Source organism: Mauremys mutica, chromosome 10, assembly GCF_020497125.1.
Source record: "Mauremys mutica isolate MM-2020 ecotype Southern chromosome 10, ASM2049712v1, whole genome shotgun sequence".
NCBI classification, from domain to species: Eukaryota; Metazoa; Chordata; order Testudines; family Geoemydidae; genus Mauremys; species Mauremys mutica.
The window spans coordinates 69,972,986-69,989,612 of NC_059081.1; the positions used below are offsets into that span (position 1 = coordinate 69,972,986).

A 16,627-nucleotide genomic window follows, 5' to 3' on the forward strand; every position below is an offset into this window, starting at 1 on the left:
GGGAACATGAGGCGCGACAGAGGGAGCAGGAACGGGCGGAGAAAGAGCGACAGCGTCAACATGAGCTGGACCTGGCGAGGCTGGGGGGCAGCAGGCCCCAGGCTGCGGTGAGTGAGGGGGGGCCAGGACTGCGCGGAGCTTTGATAAGTCCATCCTGGCCCTGCGCAAGGAGGAGGAGGACATGGGTGACTTCCTGGATGCCTTTGAGACGGCCTGCGAGCTGCACCAGGTGAATCCTGCGGACAGGCTCCGGGTTCTCACCCCCTTACTGGACCCCAAAGCCGTGGCATTGTACGGCCAGCTGGGAGAGGAGGAGAAAGGGAACTACGAACCATTCAAGCAGGCCCTGCTGCGCGAGTTTGGGCTGACCCCTGAGATGTACCGGGAGAGGTTCCGGAGTCAGGATAAAACCCCTGAGGTCTCCTATCTGCAACTGGCCGTCCGCATGGAGGGGTACGCCAGCAAATGGGCAGATGGGGCGCAGACGAAGGGGGACCTGGTTAAACTGCTGGTACTGGAGCAGCTGTATGAGCGGTGCCCATCTGACCTGAGGCTGTGGTTAAGGGACCAAAAGCCAGAGAACCCGTGACATGCAGGGCGGCTGGCCGATGACTATGCGAAGAGCCGGTTGGGGGGTGGCAGGGAGGAATCCCAAAGGAACAGGCCCATCGTGACGCAGAGAGAGAGTCATCCTGAGACCACCCAAAAGGGGAATCGGGAGAACCCCCTCCCAAAGGGAACGGCCAGCGCCAGGGACAACCGACCGGTTCGAGGGGACCAACGGGACATGCGCTGCTATCACTGTGGCCAGAGCGGCCACCTGCGGTCCCAGTGCCCCAAACTCCCGGACAAACTGAGCAGACCAACCCCCCACCGGGTTAACTGGGTAGAGACCCAGTCGGACGAGGGGCAGCGTTCGCAGGAAAGGGGGGCTGGCCGCGTACCACCTGCGAAGGAGGGAGGGGGACCCCGGGTCGACCCCTCCGAGGGGCTGGATGCTCCCAACCCTGAGTTTTGGGTTTACAGGGTGGGCACGGGGCTACCCCTCCGGAAAGAGTGCCTTGTTCCCCTGGAGGTAGACGGGAAGGAGGTCACTGGGTACTGGGACACGGGTGCAGAGGTGACGCTGGCCCGGCCCGAGGTGGTGGACCCAGATCGGATGGTGCCCAACACCTACCTGACCCTGAGGGGTGTGATCGGGACCCCATTCAAGGTGCCTGTGGCGAGGGTACACCTGAAGTGGGGGGACAAGGAGGGCCCCAAGGACGTGGGGGTGCACCCACATTTGCCCACGGAGGTGTTAATGGGGGGGGGACCTCGAGGACTGGCCAAGTAACACCCGGGGTGCCCTGGCCGTGAACCGTAGTCAGAGCCGACGCAGGGCTCTGCACCCTGACACCGGGGAAGGTACTCCGCATGAGGCGCAGGACCCTGACCCGGTAGGGAGGGAACGCCCAGGGACAGGGCTCAGAGAGGCTGTAGCCTCAGACCCAGCTGGTGAGAGAGAGCAGATCCCCGTCCCTGCCCCAGCGGCTGAGTTCCAGGCCACGGTGCGGGAAGACCCCTCCTTGTGGAGGATAGGGGACCTGGCCAACCTCGGGGGGGGGGGGGACAGACCATGGGACGAGGTGGCCGGAAAAGGTTCCTGTGGGAGAAGGGTTTCCTGTACCGAGAATGGGCTCCCCCAGGGAAAATGGAGTCAGGGGGGATCAGGAGGCAGCTGGTGGTACCCCAGGAGTATCGCCACCAGCTGCTGTGCCAGGCCCATGACATTCCCCCCTCAGGGCACCCGGGAGCCTGGCGTACCCAGCAGAGGGTGCTACAGAACTATTACTGGCCTGGGGTCTTTACCCATGTCCGGCAACACTGCCGCTCCTGTGACTTCTGCCAGAGGAGGAGGAAGGCCCGGGACAGGGGGAAGATGGCTGTAAGACCCTCGCCCCGCCCCGAGGAGCCTGTCCAGAGGGGGGCCAGGGTCAAAAGGGGGGCTCTGAACCGAGAGAGCTTGAATCACAGCCCCCCAGACTGGAACGTGGGGAGAAGGCCCCAGCCCAGCGTGCACCCCAGGGGTACTGGGGTGGGGAAAGGGCCCGGGCAGCATAAGGCTTCCCCCCTGCAACCTGCAAGTGCCCTCGAGTCCCCCCGACCTACAGGGGGGCCGGAAACTGGAATGACCTGGGGTAACTCTTCCCCCAGATCGGGGGGGACCCTGGGGCAGCCATGGGAATGTAGGTGGGTTCGAACTTCCCCAGGTCACTGGCTGGAGTGACCCCGCTCAGTTCGGTCTCGAAGGGGGGAGAGGTGTGACGAAGTGGGACTGTTCGTACTGGGGGCTGGGAATGCTAGGCCGAATGCCTGACACTCTGTCTCCTAGCAACTGATGGCCGGGCACCTCCCTGCAAAGGTGCATCTAAAGGTGTTGGAGACAAAGGAGTCAGGTGACCTCCTGGCCCGGGAAAGAAGCTGGGCAGAGAGGAGGGGCCGGAGGGGGTTGGGCAGACTGGAGCTGGCTGGGAAAAGAGGGGAAGCAGAGAGAGAGGGCTCTGATCCCCGATGGGGGTTATGGGGCCCCAAGATGGACCTAACAGGGGGGATCCGGGTATCTGTGCCTGCAAGACCTGTGTTGGACTGTATTCCTGTCGTCTAAATAAACCTTCTGCTTTACTGGCTGGCTGAGAGTCCTGGTGAATCGGCAGGGAGCCCGGGGGTGCAGGGCCTGACTCCCCTACACTCCGTGACACACCCCCACAGCCCAGCGTTCCCCATCCCCCAGGAATGTCTCCCCAGGGTGAATCCCTCACAGCCCAGCACACAGAGCTCAATGTCAAATCGCTCAGGATTGTCGGGCCGATCCTGCCGGGTGTGTCCCCATCTCACATGTCTCCGATCCTCAGACAGGGCGAGCTGGGGATGAGCCATGTCTGGATCCAGAGTCACAGTCACTGGGGACAGAGAGAATCGGAGCGTTAGGGGCAGAGCTCAGCCCTGGGGGAGGCTGGGACCATTTCTCACACTCCCCAGCAGCCCTGGTCTGGCTGGGACAGGCCTGGATCCCAGGGAGCTGCCTCTGTCCTGGGTGCCTGACACTGAGCAGAGACGTCACTGCAGTTCTCAGCCTGGGCAATGGGACCCACTTTTGTACATTCGCATTTGGTTACAGAGGCTGCAGCCCCCTGTTCCCCAGCTGGCAGTAGCTCAGATGGCAGAGTCTGGAGCATAGGTGCCGACTCCATGGGTGCTCCGAAAAATTGGGCAGCTCCCCGGCCGCCCGTCCAGCTCACCTCCACCTCCGCTCCGCCTCCTCCCCTGAGCGCACCGCGTGCCCGCTTCCCCCCCAGCTCCCAGCACTTGCACCTGTTTCGCTTGGCCAGGAGGGAGGGGGCAGGAGGGGGAAGGCAGCACGCTTGGGGAAGAGGTGGGGCTGGGGTGGGGATTTGGAGAAGGGGTTCAATAGGGGCAGGGAGGGGGCTGAGACTTTGGGGAAGGGGTTGGAATGGGGGTGGGGTGGGGGTGGGGAAAGGGTGAAGTCGGGGTGGGGCTGGGGGGCGTGAGCACCCACCGACACTGGGGGAAGTTGGCGCCTATGGTCTGGAGAGGAAAAGGGTCACAGAGATGAGAGCACCTGGTCTCTGATTTACAATGCCAGCCTGGGGAGCTGCTCCTCTGCCCTGAGTGCCTGGGACCCAGCAGAGCTGCCCTGGCAGCTCCTCTCCCCCTGCTGGGACCTGCTGTGAGGGCTGCAGAAACTGCCTCTCTCCCCCCTCCCCTGCTGCATCTCCCTGGTGGGGCTGCTCCTCGGAGGGTTAGAGAGGAGGAACCTGACGTTGTGCAGAGGGGAGTGAGAGGAGGGAGGCACCAGATATAAACCCAGGGGGAAGCTGCACGCTGAGCCCATCAGTGCAGGTTCTCAGCATTTAGTGTTTGTGTTTCTATTTCTTGGGCGGGTGGGTGGGGGGTGTCACAGTCGGTGTTGGTTTGGTTTGTGTCTTTACCTACTCGTTTATAAAACTGTCTTCATGCATTTTTTTTCTCTGAAGTGAAAAGCTTAATCCTTTCTCAATAAGCTGGCCAAATGCTTCACTGATACAACTCAGAAGCAAACAGTGAAATACAAGTACAGAGCCAATATTCATAACTTCAAATACAAGAATGATACACACAGCATAAGCATAACCAGCAAATGACAACCTTTTCATAGACACCTCACTTCACCATCTTTGTACAAGATTTGTTGCAAGTATATGACAGTGGTTGCAATAATGGTCTATATGGTCATAGTTCAATTAGATAAGGTGACACCCCTATCTGCTCTCAATGGACTTGCCTGGGGAACGTTCCATCTGGAGTCTAGGTCATGGCTTCTGCTGTGACTAAGCGAAATCAGGCATGGACGTGGGACTTGCCCATGTGACTCTAAACACCATCTTGTTACCTGTCATTTTCCACTCTCTCCACTGAGGGCTTTGTTTGAAACAATGGGGGTTTCCATCCACAAGCTATAAAAGGCCCAGGACACATCTCCATTTGGCCTCTTTCCTGCTCAGACCTCTTGATGATGACCTTATACTAATGGGAGCGTTCTAACCAAAGGACTGAGGACCTTCCAATGATTCAGAAGCAACCAGAGACTTAAAAAGCCAACAGTTTATTCCATCACTGCTACAAGCGTGATTCAAGAACTTTGCAATTCTTGTATGTATTTGATTCCTTCAACCAATTTTAACTCTCACCTTCCTTCCTTTTCAGAAATAAACCTTTATATTTTAGATACTAAAGGGCTGGTCCTTTAAGATCAGAAGAACCCTTTCGGTTGAGGAAATTGGGTTCCAATAACCACTCATCAGTAATTTCAATGGTTTTGGTGGCAATATAAAGCCTGGAATGACTAAGGAGGCTGCTTTTCTGATTTCTCGTTAGCCAGTAAGGTGAAACAGAAGTTAACTTTTGTTGCTGGTTTGATTTATCTTATGGGAGCAAAATCACCATTTTGGGGGTATGTCTGCCCCATTTCTCAGCACTTTGGCCTGAATTTGGTATTCTCAGTTGTGACCCACTAAGGGACAGTGAGAGATGGCTTTTGCTCCTCTGCCTACTGCTAATGACAGTGAAGCCACAAGACAAAGTCAACAGCAGAGCCAGAGCCAGAAGCTACATCTTCTATCTTTGCTGTTCTCTTCTTTCCCCGTTTGTGTGCGTTTGCCTTATCTTGCCACCTAGGAAATGGGATTGGACTTTAACAAGAGACACCACAACAAAGACAGCTCCAGCCCATCTCAGCTGATCTCTCTGATTTCCCCAGGACAGCTGTTACCTTCTTCAAAACCACCCAAGAGACTGTCACATAAGGAACTTTCCTTCTAAAAACTCTCCCAGCTAAAGAGAAAGGGCACAGGGGATGGTGTTAAAGACAAGCCTTACTGACTACTTTACATTTCCATTGCTTTAACTCTGTCTCTGTTTCTCTCTGTGTTTCAGTAACACACTAGCAGGGATGTGAGAGGTGTGTTTGCCATGGGACTAAACGGGTTGAAGTCTCTCTCCACCAAACCGCCAGCCTTGTTTCACCCGTTCAGTGTTGGACGGTGACAGGGGCATGTTAACACCTTTCACTCTTTCGGGGCCCTTGAGCCTGTTTAAATGACCACAGAAGTTCCTGCCCCCTGTGTGAGTGGCATGGGGGACTGAGTGTCTTTTCTCCTTTCTCCCCTCTAGGATGTCAGAAGCCCCATAGATGGGGTGTGGCTCCTCCCCCTGCACACGCCATTAGTCTGGCCACAGGCTGAGACAACACAACTGTCCCAGGGCACAACTGCAAAGTGGTGAAGGTGACACGTGGGTTGGAATCTCCTTTGGTTTATTTCAAACCCGGGTTTCTGCATTTCCTACAAAACTAAATCTGTTTTCTAAATCGCTTCTCTGCTCAGGCTGCGTCTACGCCCCTTTGTGTCGGTAGAACGTATGTTGCTCAGGGGTGTGAATGAGCCACCCCCCGAGTGACACAGTTACACTGACTCAAGCGCCGGTGTGGGCAGGGCTATGTTGCTGGGAGAGCTTCTCCTGCCAACATGGCTACGGCTCTCGCTGCGGGTGGGGAGTCTCAGCGGCTACACTAGGGAGCTAACGGCGGGGCCGCTGCACCGGTGCCAGCGTAAGCTCCCCAGAGCAGCCACCGCCTCAGGGCAGGGACGATGGCCCTGACTGGGGACACAGTACGGGCCTGTCACCTCCAGGGCACTGGGTTCTCTTCTGCCCCCGGCAGGAGTGAACAAACGTCTGTATGACGTGGTGACCATTCACAGACCGGTGAGGAATGAGCTGGTGTGAGGGGAGCTGATCTCAGTCCAGTGGCAGGTGGGCAGATGGCCACAGAGCAATGACCAGCAGGAACACTGGACTCTATTGGCCATCAAAGCATGGAGGCCGAGGAGTGAATTGCCCACTGGACTGAACTCATCCTGTCCCCAGAGCTGGTCTTGGTAAATCGGTGTGAAGCACATTGATGGGACACCTCGGGGAAGCTTGCACAGCCATTGCTGGGGATGCAGCTATTCTGTGGCTGGATACACAGAGACTCATTCTCCAGTCCCTCAATTCAGCATTTGTCACGGGCAAGAAATTCAGAGTAAAATACGACAACAAAATATGATAATGATTAATGGGGAAAAACCTGTTTCTTTCTAGGTGTGAAACAGGGAAGTTCCAGCAGCTGGAGGGCACGTCTCCTGATCTGGAAATCAGTCTTGGTTATTGGTGCCAAGAAAACCAGTGCTCTGAAGGAGACTGAGGAAAATCAAAGGTACCGAGAAGGGAGCTAGGGGGGAAACGTTTCGGACTTCCGGAAGTGACGGGCTCCGACCAATTAGTGGCAATAGATGCTAACATAAAACTGAAACAAATCAGAGTGAACCAATAAATTATCATTCCTGACTCAGGGGAAAAGGCTGGGTGAGGCCATGTTCCAAGGCAACAGCAAACGGTTCATAATCTGTAGTCATTTGAATGTGATTCATTTTTCCACTAACAATTTTCTCTGAAGTGGTGAGAAATCCAGGGTCCAGGGGAAGGGAGCCGTGGCCCATTCTCCTGTCGGACAGTCCAGTCGTGGCTTAGTCCTATTTATACATAGAGAAAAGAGTCCAATACAAACAGTTTAATCCAGCGAGAAAGTCAGTCCATTGGTGGATAGAGCCGGGAGCTGGTGGGGGGCAGAGCTGGATTCTACCTCACTGTCTGACCTCTCCCTGTCTCGATCGTTACAGTGTGGAGAGGAACAATGACAGACCCCACAGGAGGGTGCTGGTTTGGTGCTTAACCACACGGCGAAGGAACGAGAGCTCCAAATTCCCCCTGGTGCTTTGGGAGCCAGGTTTGCTGTTTGAATTCTGCAGTTTAGATGACATCAGGCCTGGGCATTTTTCTGGCCTTAGGGGGCTGCTTTGTTCACAGCTGTGATGGCCGAGTGGCTAAGGCGTTGGCCTTGAAATCCAAGAGGGTTTCCCTGCGCAGGTTCAAATCCTGCTCACAGCAAGGCCAGTGTTTTAGCCACAGCCCGTCTAAGAGGCCAGGGGCGGCTGAGTCTCCCCCAAACGGCCGCCCATGCAGGGGGGAACACTAGGGATGTGGGGCGAGTCACCCCTCCGTGGGCCCATTGTCATCTTTCGAGTGCTGGAAGCGAAGCTCCAGAGAAGTGGGGGCCCAACCTGCACCCCTTTCCGCTCTGCCTCTTAACCCGATGGCCTGCTCTGCCTCCTCCCCTCCCCCCCTCCGCCTCTTCCCCCAAGGCCTGCGCCCCACCCCCACTCAGCCTTTTCCCCCGAGCCTCCTCCCTCTTTCTGCCTCTTCCTGCCCCTGCTCCGCCTCCTTCCCCAGGGACCCCCCACCCCCTGCTCACCTAAGGCAGGAAACAGTGATGGGTGCCTGGCCCCATGGCCCCCTGGCAGCCCCCCTTAGGGGAGGAGCAAGCAGCAGGTGAGTGGCGTCTTGGGGGAAGAGTGAGGGGCAGGTAAGGGGTCTGGGGGAGGGGGCGGAGGGAAGTGAACAGCAAGTGGGCGGGGCCTTGGGGGAAGAGGATGAGCAGGGGTGGGGCCTCTGTGGCCGGGCCATGGTCTAGGCACCGGTTGCCCCCCAACTTCTAGGGGTCACTCATCTGAAACCCAGGATGAAAGTGACATGGGCCTGAGTCTTGTTGGGGCTGAGGCTACATCACACCTTTACCTTCGGGGCTCTACCAGGGCATAAAGCCCCCAGACACGGCCAGAGACAGGGCAAGGGGCCTCAGCACGGGAGAGAATCAGGCCCAGAGTTAGACGAGGGGGGCAGAGAATATTCTTCATTCTGGTTAGATACACGTCGCCCTTGCTAGAAATCCGTCCTGTATTTTCTCCAGTTCACTCCCTGACGCTGTAGCACTGCCCCGTTCCCCTGTTTGTGCCATTGAATTTTCAGGTTCTGTCAAATAATAGCAGCAATCCCGCCATAACACAGCAGCCTGAAATCTCAGCTCTCCCCCTCCCCTCGCGTTAAAGAGAGAGAGGAGACCCAGGCAGCCAGTTTCTCTGGGACAGAAGACAAAGGACAGAGGCTTGTGGGAAGATGAGATCGGATGCTTGGCTGGAAAGAGGGGGCGTCTGGACTGGGGAGAGAAAACAGCCAGAGCCCACATGGATGCAGGAGAGACCTAGCTGGACTGTGCAGAGGGAGGTTAGGCCTTCGGCCCTGAGAGTTTCCTGTGCTATGTTCAGATGCTCAATAAACCCCTCTCTTACACTGGCTGAGCATCACTGCAGTCTAGAGATCGGGGTTGCATTCTTCCTCTGGGAGTAGAGGCCCCAGGGTCCAGAGGGAGGGGACTCCCTGAGAGGCCCATGGCAGACAGGCATGCTCAGGTCTCAGAGAAGTGCCTTTCATGGAGGCAGAGGGGCCTTTACCCTCGAGAGAGAGTGACTCTCCAAGAAGGGCTGTCACACTGAAGGGGGTTCCTTCCAAGGACTGTACGGGGCTGAGAGACTGCACAAGTCCTGGGAGGCAGTGACACCATCCATGGCTAGATAAACAGAGGCTGGAAAGGGAAGTGATTCAGCAGTGGTGAGACTGATACTGGAACACTGCATCCCGTTCTGGTGTCCACATTTCAAAAATAACGTTTTAAAAACTGGAGAGGGTGCAGAAAAGAGCCATATTTGAGGGATGGAGAAGATGTCTTATAAGGAGGCATTGAAAAGCTCAATCTGTTTAGAGGAGAGCTGATTGCAGTGTGCAAGTGCTTTCGCGAGAGAAAACACCAAGTATTTAAAGGGCTCTTTAGTCTTGCAAAGAAAGGCATAACAAGAACCAATGGCTGGAAGCAGAAATCAGAAAAATTCTCATTGGAACAAGGCAGAGATTTGTAAGAGGGAGGGTGATTCATCACTGGAACAAGCTGCCAAGAGAAGTGATGGATTCTGCATCTCTTGATGTCTTCCAATGAAGACTAGAGGCCTTTGGGAAGGTGCTTTAGTCAAAAAGAAGCTATTGTGATACACAGACGGGCTGGGATATGCAGGGAGTCAGATTAGATGCTCTAATGGTCCTTTCTGGCCTTAAGGCTACTAATTTATGAAAAACTGATGTTTTATTGTGTAGCGGCTCCATCCACAGACTGAACAGTCATTGAGTGCGGTGATCCAGGGGAAACAAGTCAAACACCCAACGAGGCTGGCCAGGGGCAGGACATCAGCTTTGAGGGGAGGGGTGGGTGTGGCAGTGACATCACAAAGGCCTTTTGCAGGAACTCCACCTATTGGGCAAAGGTGGTGGGGAGGGGGTGACCTCACAGAGGGAGAGACCCTGACATCAGCCGGGCAGAACCGAGGTGCAGGGCCAGGCCAGTCTCTGAGACCCCCGGCTTTGCTGCCGCAAGTCTCCTTCGCGAGGTCTCTCCTCGAGGGCTGAGAGAGAATTAGGATTCACGGCTGTGAGCATGAGGAGGAACCTCTGTGGAGTTTTCTCCTTTCCTGCCACTGACTGTGCCGAAAACAAACTTCCCTTTGACAAGGTAAGAGGCTGAGAGAGGTTTGGAACCTGTTCAGTCTGATCCACCTGGCGCAGGCAGCATTCTAGGCCCAAGAAACACTGGCTTCAGGTGCCAGAATTTGATTTCCTACCTAGGATTTGATGGTTGGAATCCCTGGGGACATTGGGGTTTGTCCTTTTTGGTTTCCCTTTTCCTCTTTCCTCCCTCCTTTCGCCTCTTCTCTTGCTTCTTTTCCCCCTTTCCCCTGCTTCCCTCCCTCTACCAAGGAGGGGTGTGTGGAGTGTGGGCAGGGGAGGGAGGTTGCTCTGGTGGGGCTGGATCTGAGAGTGATCTCCTCTGATGGTGACCTGGGCCATCCTTTGGCACATCTGGTGAGACCCCTCAGCCTCCCGCCACTCAGAGTCTCAGTGCTGATTGGCCGAGCAGGGGGCTATCGACAGTGAGGAGGCTCAGGTCCTTTTGGTCTTTTTTGAGATCAGGCAAAGAAGTCACAACCAATCCAATGTTGGTCTGTAGCTCACTTGAGAGCACTTTAGTCTGATCAGTCAATGTATGAAATTCAAGATGTGACAGGTAGGTTGAAAGTCAGGAGCAGTGTTTCCTCTAATTTGTTGTCCGTGTGCGGAATGAATTGTGTTGTGCGCACCAATATGGAGGTGAGGTGTGACACATCACCTGTATATTGGTGCACGTTACAAAATTCATTCTGCACATGGATGTGTGACGAGGTGGTTCTGGCGGGACCCAACTGAGAGTGCCAAATCAGGACCAATTGCTCAAACAGGGCAGTCACAGCCACTGCCTGTAGCCACCCCCTGCCCCAGCCAGCCACCGCCTCTAAGGCAAACCAACCCAGCCAGACAAAGAGGACTTCGGTCTCACCCGACTGGCTAACCACAAGTCACACGAGCAATTTCCTTAGACACTCCAGTCTCCCAGTATCACCACCAGTGCACTCGTCCTGGGGATGAATGGTTATGAAAACCAACACCCCAATAAAAGAAAAAGGTTCTCTCGATCCCAAAGGACCAAGCCCCAGACCCAGGTCAATATACACATCAGATCTTACCCACAAATCACGCTGTTGCCAATCCTTTAGAATCTAAAATCTAAAGGTTTATTCGTAAAGGGGAAAAGGTAGAGATGAGAGCTAGAATTGGTTAAATGGAATCAATTACATACAGCAATGGCAAAGTTCTTAGTTCAGGCTTGCAGCAGCGATGGCATAAACTGCAGGTTCAAATCAAATCTCTGGAACATCCCCCGCTGGGATGGGTCATTCAGTCCTTTGTGCAGAGCTTCAGGTTGTAGCAAAGTCCCTCCAGAGGTAAGAAGCAGGATTGAAGACAAGATGGAGATGATGCATCAACCTTGGGTGAGCTGGAGCCCGTTCGCACCGGTTCGCACGAAGCGGCTGTTAAATTTAGAAGCGGTTTTAGAACCGCTTGTTAACTGGCTTCCCTGCGAGGGAAGCTTTGATGGGCTCTGGCTGAGAAGGGTGTAATTCCTCCTCCCGGCCGCACGGGGGCGCTGTGCTGGGATGCGGGAGCCATTTGGGCTGCATCCTGACCCGGTTGCTGCTGCTGCTCCTCGGACCTCTGGCCCTGGGGCTCCTGCTGCTGCTGCCTGGTGAGTCCCCGGGGGGGAGGCGGCTGCTCCCAGCCGGTCCCCCCGTGTGTGAGTGTCTGTGTCTCCCGCCCACAGCCCCCACGCCACAGCCACCCCCTGCCCACGGCCCCTGCCGCAGCCCCCCCCCGCCCACAGCCCCTGCCACAGCCCCTGCCACAGCCACCCCCTGCCCACAGCCACCCTCAGCCACCCCCTGTCACAGCCCCTGCCACAGCCACCCCCTGCTGCAGCCCCTGCCACAGCAACCCCCTGCCACAACCACCCTCTGCCCACAGTCCCTGCCACGGCCACCCCCTGCCCACAACCCCTGCCCACAGCCACCCCCTGCCCACAGCCCCTGCCGCAGCCACCCCCTGCCGCAGCCACCCCCTGCCCACAGCCCCTGCCGCAGCCACCCCCTGCCCACAGCCCCTGCCGCAGCCACCCTCTGCCCACAGCCAGCCCCTGCCCACAGACCCTGTGTAGAAAGTGGAGAGGCTTCGTGAGTGGCACGGATAGCAGGCTGGCTGACAGAGAGGAGCAGATAACAGGGTGGCTGGCGGACAGGAGCGGATAGCAGGGTGGCTGGCGGAGAGGAGCGGACAGCAGGGTGGCTGGCGGAGAAGAGCGGATAGCAGGGTGGCTGGCGGAGAGGAGCGGATAGCAGGATGGCTGGCGGAGAGGAGCGGATAGCAGATTGGCTGACACAGGAGCGGATAGCAGGGTGGCTGCCGGAGAGGAGCGGATAGCAGGGTGGCTGGCGGAGAGGAGCGGATAGCAGGGTGGCTGGCGGAGAGGAGCGGATAGCAGGGTGGCTGGCGGACAGGAGCGGATAGCAGGGTGGCTGGCGGAGAGGAGCGGATACGAGGGTGGCTGGTGGAGAGGAGCGGATAGCAGAGTGGATGACAAAGGGGAGCGGATAGCAGAGTGGCTGGCAGAGAGGAGCGGATAGCAGGGTGGCTGGAGCAGAGGAGCGGATACCAGGATGGCTGACGGAGAGGAGCGAATACCAGGGTGGCTGACGGAGAGGAGCGGATAGCAGATTGGCTGGCTGAGAGGAACGGATAGCAGGGTGGCTGGCGGAGAGGAGCTGATAGCAGATTGGCTGGCGGGAAGGAGCGGATAGCAGATTGGCTGGCGCAGAGGGGCGGATAGCAGGGTGGCTGACGGAGAGGCGCGGATAGCAGATTGGCTGGCGGAGAGGAGCGGATAGCAGATTGGCTGGCGGAGAGGGGCGGATAGCAGGGTGGCTGGCAGAGAGGGGCGGATAGCAGGGTGGCTGGCGGAGAGGCGCGGATAGCAGATTAGCTGGCGGAGAGGAGCGGACAGCAGGGTGGCTGACACAGGAGCGGATAGCAGATTTGCTGGCGGAGAGGAGCGGACAGCAGGGTGGCTGACACAGGAGCGGATAGCAGTTTGGCTGGCGGAGAGGGGCGGAGAGCAGACTGGCTGGCGGAGAGTGTCGGATAGCAGATTGGCTGGCGGAGAGGAGTGGATTGCAGATTGGCTGGCAAAGAGGAGCGGATAGCAGATTGGCTGGCGGAGAGGAGCGGATATCAGTGTGGCTGGCGGAGAGGAGCGGATAGCAGGGTGGCTGGCAGAGAGGAGCCGATAGCAGATTGGCTGGCGTAGAGGAGCTTATAGCAGGGTGGCTGACACAGGAGCGGATAGCAGGCTGGCTGACACAGGAGCGGATAGCAGGGTGGCTGGTGGAGAGGAGCGGATAGCAGGGTGGCTGACAGAGATATGCGGATAGCAGGGTGGCTGGCGGAGAGGAGCGGATAGCAGATTGGCTGGCGGAGAGGGGCGGATAGCAAATTGGCTGGCGGAGAGGGGCGGATAGCATTGTGGCTGGCGCAGAGGGGCGGATAGCAGGGTGGCTGACGGAGAGGGGCGGATAGCAGATTGGCTGGCGGATAGGGGCGGATAACAGATTGGCTGGCGGAGAGAGGCGGATAGCAGATTGGCTGGCGGAGAGGAGCGAATATCAGATTGGCTGACACAGGAGCGGATAGCAGATTGGCTGGCTAAGAAGGGCGGATAGCAGATTGTCTGGCGGAGAGGGGCCGATTGCAGATTGGCTGGCGGAGAGGGGCGGATAGCAGATTGGCTGGCGGAGAGGGGCGGATAGCAGGGTGGCATGAGGAGAGGAGCGGATAGCAGGGTGGCTGGCGGAGAGGAGCGGATAGCAGATTGGCTGGCGGAAAGGACCGGATAGCAGGGTGGCTGGCGGAAAGGACCTGATAGCAGGGTGGATGGCGGAGAGGGGCGGATAACAGGGTGGCTGGCGGAGAGGAGCGGATAGCAGGGTGGCTGTCGGAGAGGAGCGGATAGCAGGGTGGCTGTCGGAGAGGAGGGGATAGCAGGGTGGCTGGCTGAGAGGACCGGATAGCAGATTGGCTGGCGGAAAGGACCGGATAGCAGATTGGCTGGCGGAAAGGACCGGATAGCAGGGTGGCTGGCGGAAAGGACCGGATAGCAGGGTGGCTGGCGGAGAGGAGCGGATACGAGGGTGGCTGGTGGAGAGGAGCGGATAGCAGAGTGGATGACACAGGGGAGCGGATAGCAGAGTGGCTGGCAGAGAGGAGCGGATAGCAGGGTGGCTGGAGCAGAGGAGCGGATACCAGGATGGCTGACTGAGAGGAGCGAATACCAGGGTGGCTGACGGAGAGGAGCGGATAGCAGATTGGCTGGCTGAGAGGAACGGATAGCAGGGTGGCTGGCGGAGAGGAGCTGATAGCAGATTTGCTGGCGGGAAGGACCGGATAGCAGATTGGCTGGCGCAGAGGGGCGGATAGCAGGGTGGCTGACGGAGAGGCGCGGATAGCAGATTGGCTGGCGGAGAGGAGCGGATAGCAGAGTGGCTGACACAGGAGCGGATAGCAGATTGGCTGGCGGATAGGAGCGGATAGCAGGGTGGCTGAAACAGGAGCGGATAGCAGCGTGGCTGGCGGAGAGGAGCGGATAGCAGATTGGCTGGTGGAGAGGAGCGGATAGCAGGGTGCCTGACACAGGAGCGGATAGCAGAGTGGCTGGCGGAGATGAGCGGATAGCAGGGTGGCTGACACAGGAGCGGATAGCATATTGGCTGGCGGAGAGGACCATTTAGCAGGATGGCTGACACAGAAGCTGATAGCAGGGTTGCTGGCGGAGAGGAGCGGATAGCAGATTGGCTGGCGGAGAGGAGCTAATAGCAGATTGGCTGGCAGAGAGGAGCGAATAGCAGATTGGCTGGAGGAGAGGAGCGGATAGCACGGTGGCTGGCGGAGATGAGCGTATAGCAGGGTGGCTGACACAGGAGCGGATAGCAGATTGGCTGGCGGAGAGGAGCGAATAGCAGGGTGGCTGGCGTAGAGGAGCGGATAGCAGGGTGGCTGGCGGAGAGGAACGGATAACAGGGTGGCTGACACAGGAGCTGATAGCAGATTGGCTGGCAAAGAGGAGTGGATTGCAGATTGGCTGGCGGAGAGGAGCGGATAGCAGGGTGGCTGGCGGAGAGGAGCGGATTGCAGGGTGGCTGACAAAGGAGCGGATAGCAGGGTGGCTGGTGGGGAGGAGCGGATAGCAGATTGGCTGGCGGAGAGGAGCGGATAGCAGATTGTCTGGCGGAGCCGAGCGGATAGCAGATTGGCTGGCGGAGAGGCGCAGATAGCAGGGTGGCTGGCGGAGTGGAGCGGATAACAGATTTGCTGCCGGAGAGAAGCGGATTGCAGTGTGGCTGACACAGGAGCGGATAGCAGATTGGCTGGCGGAGAGGAGCGGATAGCAGGGTGGCTGGCGGAGAGGATCGGATAGCAGGGTGGCTGGCGGAGAGGATCGGATAGCAGATAGACTGGCGGAGAGGGGCTGATAGCAGATTGGCTGGCGGAGAGGGGCGGATACCAGATTGGCTGGCGGAGAAGGGCGGATAGCAGATTGGCTGGCGGAGAGGAGCGGATAGCAGGGTGGCTGACACAGGAGCGGATAGCAGGGTGGCTGGCGGATAGGAGCGGATAGCAGGGTGGCTGACACAGGAGCGGATAGCAGGGTGGCTGGCGGAGAGGAGCGGATAGCAGGGTGGCTGGCGGAGAGGAGCGCATAGCAGGGTGGCTGACACAGGAGCGGATAGCAGGGTGGCTGACACAGGAGCGGATAGCAGATTGGCTGGCGGATAGGAGCGGATAGCAGGGTGGCTGACACAGGAGCGGATAGCAGGGTGGCTGGCGGAGAGAAGCGGATAGCAGGGTGGCTGAAATAGGAGCGGATAGCAGGGTGGCTGGCGGATTGGAGCTGATAGCAGGGTGGCTGGCGGAGATTAGCGGATAGCAAATTGGCTGGCGGAGAGGAGCGTATAGCAGATTGGCTGGCGGAGAGGAGCGGATAGCAGGGTGGCTGACACAGGAGCGGATAGCAGATTGACTGGCGGAGAGGAGCGGATAGCAGGGTGCCTGGCGGAGAGGAGCTGATAGTAGGGTGGCTGGCGGAGAGGAGCGCATAGCAGATTGGCTGGCGGAGAGGAGCGGATAGCAGGGTGGTTGACACAGGAGCGGATAGCAGGGTGGGTGGAGGAGAGGAGCGGATAACAGATTGGCTGGCGGAGAGGAGCGGATAGCAGGGTGGCTGGCGGAGAGGAGCGGATAGCAGGGTGGCTGAGGGAGAGGAGCGGATAGCAGATTGGCTGGGAAAGAGGAGCTGATAGAAGATTGGCTGGCGGAGAGGAGCGGATAGCAGGGTGGCTGGCGGAGAGGTGCGGATAGCAGGGTGGCTGGCGGAGAGGAGCGGATAGCAGGGTGGCTGGCGGAGAAGAGCGGATAGCAGATTGACTGGGGGAGAGGGGCTGATAGCAGATTGGCTGGCGGAGAGGACCGGATAGCAGGGTGGCTGACACAGGAGCGGATAGCACGGTGGCTGGCGGAGGGGAGCGGATAGCATGGTGGCTGGCGGAGAGGAGCGGATAACAGGGTGTCTGACACAGGAGCTGATAGCAGGGTGACTGGCGGAGAGGAGCGGATAGCAGATTGGCTGACA

At 57.9% G+C, this 16,627-nt stretch overlaps 1 non-coding gene across 1 annotated transcript; it reads left to right on the forward strand.

The window, feature by feature from the left end:
- Positions 1-7,445: 7,445 nt before the first annotated feature.
- Positions 7,446-7,527, forward strand: TRNAS-UGA. The gene has a single exon. It is a non-coding gene; the product is annotated as a tRNA-Ser (tRNA).
- The last annotated feature ends 9,100 nt before the right edge of the window (positions 7,528-16,627 follow it).